A 6402-nucleotide genomic window follows, 5' to 3' on the forward strand; every position below is an offset into this window, starting at 1 on the left:
TGTCTTTCTGCACTTGACATCTTTCATTAGGATACTTAGAAAACAATCTAGATTCTTAAAGACAACCCCAAAAGCTCATTACATCTTTTAACTGTCTAGGCAATCAAAAGATCTTCCTAAGAAAACTTAACAAATGGCACCTAAATTTATGAAACCCTATGACATTGCAAAGCTTTTCATATTCGGGAAAAAAATGCCAGTTTATTTTAAGAAAAGCCCCTTTTTTGATATTCTATAGCCTTCCCCTCAAAATTTAAAGCCAATTAAGCTTAGGCATCATAGATGAACAACTACTTACCTTTTTGGCAAGTCTTTTCCAATATATGTTGCAAGATGTGATACTTAAAAAAGATGGTGAGCTTTTACAAATAGATCTTAAAAGATCAAAGACTGTTTGGTTGAAATAATTTTCATAAATCTTTAGAAAGACTATAAAAGTTGGAAGACTTTTTGGTAATGTGATGAAAATATGTGTTATGTATATATGAATGTATTGTGTGTGGGCTAACAAATTTTTTATTTAACATATGTGAGACCTATATACATGTCTAAATGTGCATTTCATAGTTGTGGACCCAACATGCAATCAGTATAAATGGGCCCTACATGTAAGTCCACCTATGCATATCCTTTACTATGGAGTCTATAAATATTTTTCAAGGTGGACCCCACATACATTTCAGCATATGCATAATATGTAATGTGGGCCCAACATATCATTGGTGGATATGTATGTGGGGCCCATACACATTTTCCAAGGTGGGCCTCACATACCATTGGTGGACATGTATAAGGGGTTCATGTGCTGACATATATGTGTATGTGAGACACACATAAATTTTTGAGGTGGGCCCCACATACCATTGGTGGACATGTATGTGGAGTCCATGTATGTGAGATTTACATACTTTTTCTAAGGTGGGCTCCACATAAATATGTAACATGGCCCCACATACCATTGGTGGGTCCCACTTAAACATTCAACAGATAACTCATTTTCTCCCAAGCATGTGTGTCGTGCCACATGCTCGAAAAACATGCGAGGCCCTAAAAGATTGTAAAAGCTTCATTTGAAGCTTATCAAAAAACCCAATTTTGGGTTACTCACTTTTTTATGGGCTGGAATTTTTCCTAATAGATCTCTCAATTGCCAAATAGAAAAAGCATAGAATTCGGGCTTCCAAGCTTTTACCCGCCTGCATGAAAAGACTTGCCAAACACGACATATGTCTTTTCCTAACCAATTTATGGCAGAGATGAGCATGAGTGGAGGTATTTGCCCCTCTAACTTAAAAAATGACCATCATACCTTTTAACATGGTAAATGGGTACAAATTAGATATTAAATCCTTTTTAACTACTTTCCATCATTAATAACAAAAATCTTTATTCGGTACTTATTTTTTATTTACATGATATGTGTTGCTGTGATTTATGAGAACAAAATAAAAAAGGACATGGTTAGATAATGACCCCCTGTACTAAGTATAGATCCAATATTTTGATATTTTTTTATACATGTATTTTGATAATTTTTTTACACCCATTTTTTATGTTGTAAATTTAGCTATAGATTATTGTTTTATTTGATATTTTATATATATAAACTTGTTATTTAATTTAAGAGATTAAATCAAAATTTATTTCTTAATAATAACCCACTTTAAATTCTTGTTTTTTCTTTTTCAATGGAGGTAGCCACCACTCACCTTTTTGAGAGTGGACATTATTACAATTTGAAGCTTATACTTTTTTTTTAATGGGAAGACACATGTTTGAGGAAGTAAGTTTTTGTTTGAAATTGGGAGTAACTACTTTTGAGGTGCTCTTTCTTGAGAAAATAATGTTCCACTTGTCCAAGGGGGAGAATCTCCCTCTCTCTCTCTCTCTCTCTCTCTCTCTCTCTCTCTCTCTCTCTCTCTCTCTCTCTCATTAGAAACAAAGTCGTTTGACTTAACCTAAGAATAGTTTATACATGTGATAAAATAAGATAAAGTAGAGTAAGATGGTATTGTCATGTGCATATAAATTTATCGATAACACCCATGAGAAGTGATTTGCTACAAGCTGAAAGGGAATAGAAGTAGGGGTGTCAATGGTATTCAAAAATCCGATTTCAAATTCGATATTTGACATAATAGAATCGAATTTGGATAATTCGAATATCTAATAGGTTGGATTTGGATATCCTATTCTTACCTAATAGTTAATCATATTCGAATTCGGATATAATCTGATTCGATTCGATAAATATCCAAATTCGACCAACTATTTAATTCTTATATATAATATATAAAATATTTTATATAATTTATATATAATAAATAAGTTATATAAATAATTTATATATTTATATACTTTATATCAATAAAATATTTATTTTATATATTTATTAATTATCTAAAATAATTAATCTATTAAATTTGAATCAAATTGAATATTCGAATATTTAATCGGATTCAAATTTGGATATTAATTTTTAATATCTGTCGGATATCGAATTTTCTAATCGGTTTCGAATTTGAACATTGCCTGATTTGATTCAAATTCGATCCGTTTACACCCCTAGCTATAATGGCTAAGGCAAACATAAAAGGACATGGGTGGAAAGTTAAAAATGATTTAAGTGTTTATAATTTAACAAAGGATATAGCATTAAACATAAAGGAATGGCAAAACATGATTCATGTAATTGCCCTATATAGTTGGGTTAAGGCTTAGATAATAATTTTTGTTTTATATGATGAATATATAACTCTATAAGGATGATTAGGTTTTTGTATAAGTTTTGTGTATCTATATATGTAATATATTATGCACCTATATTAGTATCATATATAATTACTTAAAAGTTATAATTAACAAATTCATTATTTAATATTTATATAAATATATTACATAAGTTAGAAACTAATTAAAAATTAGAATTTTATACTTGTTTATTTTAAACACAATAAAGCATTAATAACTGGATAAACTTTAGATATTAAATTTCAATAATCATATTGGATTTAGATGTGGTTGGAAATCGGTTCATTTGGCGCAAAACAAACATACAAACACTTGTGTATGCGTTTTGTTCATCAAGCTAGTGTTTGGAATCAATGCTTTTTTTCTTGAAAAACAGATTCACATCAGCACCATGTATGAAATCTATTTTTTTAGACCAAGCTTGATGTTTGGTTATATGTTAATAAGTGTTTTATTAGACCATACATTGGAAATTAAAACAACATGCTGACGTGAAGCATGGCCCAGAACTTTTCAACTACCTTAAAACTCTAATTACTGATCATCCCTCAAGAGGAGGCCACCATCCCGTGTAAGAGAACAAATGGTGGCTTTTGATTGGGTCTACGGGCAGATTGAAACTTATTTTGTATAGTTTGGACGTGAAGCCAAGCTAAATACCGGCATTTACAATTTACAAAGAGTTTTGCAGCTTTCAAGTTTCAATTATCTTGGAAAACACATTCGTCGGTTAAATGCTTTTATTTTGATTAAAATTGTACCTATACTTTGAGGTAGTCTCACTTTACTGCTCTAACTTTCAAATGTCTCACTTTAGTATTTAAACTTCCAAAATATACATGTAAGTCCAATTCCATTAAACTACATGAAAGTGCCCATAGCATGTGTTCTATTTTTCTTTTTTCCACTTTTCATCTTCTTCTATCATGAGACTTCATACGCGAACCATGCAAGGCATTTTCGTAATTTACAGCCAAAGCACATTTATATATCATTTAATATTTTTAATATAATATTATACATATATTATAAATATAAAAAATCAAAAACCTGAAGAATCGAACCGATCAAAAACCAAAATTGGCAGACCGATCAATCGATGGTACCGATTCGGTTTCAGTTTGGAGAAATAGAAAAACCGGTACCACCGGTTCGGTTAATACATATATTTATATAATATATATTATAAATATAAAAAATCAAAAACCTGAAGAATTGAACCGATCAAAAACCGAAACTGGTAGATTGATTAATTGATGGTACCGATTCAATTTAAGTTTGGAGAAATAGAAAAACCGGTACCACCGGTTCGGTTAAGAAAAAAGGTCATGGACACCCCTACTCATTGTAAGCCACTGTTAACAAAAAGGAAAGTTTAGACATGTATGTGGGTCCTACATATGTTAACAATACTCTAATCTCTTTTTTCACTCAATTGCATTACTTAAGAGCGGATGAGAACCCCCTATTTGCTACCCAGTTACTATGTTAAAAAAAAAAAGCAAAAAATGGTTAAAATTTCAAAAGGCACATGCCTGGGCTAAGGCGCAAGGCGCACCAGGCATGCACCTTTTGAAAGGGCTATGCCTAGGACCTAGGTGAGATGCATACTGTAGAGGGCAGATTTGGCCCTCTAGTGAAATTGTGACATGTGGCACCTCGTGACAACTAGGCAGACACTCAGGCAATGGCTTACCAAGTTGGTGTCCCACTCGAGCATCGGTTTGGCTGGCCTGGCGCGGCCTGCGCGGCTTGCGCGACCTGGCCGACCTGGATCAGCCTGGCACATGATCCGACCTAGCTGCCCATAAGACGTCCACCGATAAACTCGGCATGCATACCCCACGAGCTCGGTAGCTCACCAAGGAGCTCGCCAAGGAGCTCGGTAGCTCACCAAAGAGCTCGCCAAGGAGCTTGGTAGCTCACCAAAGAGCTCGCCAAGGAGCTAGGCAGCTTGGTAGAGCTCGCTACAAGCAGCTCGGCATAATACCCCTGGGCAGCTCGCCATTTGTAGGGTAGCTCGGTACAGAAGAGTAGTTTGACGTATCGCAAGAAGATTTCCTACCTGACAACCTGGCCTAGACACCGACCTGCCCGATTGACACAGGCGCCGACCTGACAACCTGGCCCAGGCACCGACCTGGCCACCTGACACAAGCGCCAGCCTGACAACCTTGAGGAGTTTACCACCATACCCCGATTTTGACGGGATGTGACGGGTCTTACCGTTTGAGGGCTTTTTCACCCACCTAACCCTCGAGGACTCCAACATATAAAGACCTCACCCCCCAAAGGGGAGCGAGAGAATAGAAAAAAATGGAGGTAATCCCTACTCTCTAGCTTTCTCATATCATCTTCAAGCTCTCTACAATCAGAGTGCTAACTTAAGTGTCGGAGAGTCCCCGCCAGGAAAATACCCCCGAGAGAGAATGGAAAAAATGGAGGTAATCCCTGCTCTCTAGCTCTCTCATTTCTCCAATATCATCTTCAAAGCTCTCTACAATCAGAGTGCTAACTTAAGCATCAGAGAGTCCCTGCCGGGAAAATACCCTCGGGTCCTCTGATTCAGTTCTCGCAGGTCCCTTAGCTCCCGCCGCCTACAAAAAGGAGGAAAAGATGAAGTTCTCGTAGGTCTCTCAGCTCTCGCCGCCTACAAAGAGGAGGGAAAGATGGAGTTCTCGTAGGTCCCTCAGCTCCCACTGCCTACAAAGGAAAGAAGATCACCTCATGTAGAGGGCAGTCGGGTTGCGCTGCACTAGGGAGCTCCACAATTCTCTGAGTCACAAGCCGCCTAGTAGGGAGTTTGCCACCAAACAGCTCGCCACCTCGCAGCGTCACCAAGCAGCTCGCCACTAGGCAACTCGCCACCTCACAGGGAGCTTGCCATCAGGCAGTTCTCCACTAAGGAGTTCGCCACCAAGTAGCCTGTCACCATATAGTTCTCCACCAGGGAGCTCGCCATCAAGCAATTCTCCACCAGGGAATTCGCCACCAAGTAACTCATCACCAAGGCACTTCACCACCAGGTCAAATAACGAGATACTTAGCCAAAAAAAATTGATACATCACAAAAATTGGTACATGACCAGAAATAATTACATCACATACCATAAAATATGCCTTACCTATGTGCGACGTGCCTTTTTAATCACTGTTCTATGTTCATATCTTTTATTTGTTAAGTTCTTATTTGGATTTTCTACCATTGATAGAATATATTACAACACCTTCAAAAGCCCTTTTAGACCCATTAACATCCCCTTTCTTCCAAACCTTAGTGTTTCTTTTTTTCTTTTTATTTTTATATCCATGCCTCCAAGTATGCCTTAGTAAGGCCTTTTCCCCTTCCTATCCTACATCACTGGGTTGAGAGCAATCAAAGGCACTGGTGGTGGCTCATGCTTAAACTTCAAATATGGCTCTAGATTAACAATGATATTTCTTGTGGTTTACGCTGGTATATCTCATTGGAATAATAGATTTGCAGCGATATTCTTGTTTTTTGGTAATGAGATATACAGAAGTACAGTCAAAGCAGGAAAGCTTATGGACTAAAGAATAAATAAATTCAGAGGAAATTTCTCCTTTGTGTACATCTTCTCATCTACTTTGCTTTTTTTAAGGAAATCTCTGATACCCTTTCTCAAAATA

This window comes from Nelumbo lutea, chromosome 7 (genome assembly GCF_056320005.1).
Source record: "Nelumbo lutea isolate HS-2025 chromosome 7, American lotus-T2T, whole genome shotgun sequence".
NCBI lineage: Eukaryota > Viridiplantae > Streptophyta > Magnoliopsida > Proteales > Nelumbonaceae > Nelumbo > Nelumbo lutea.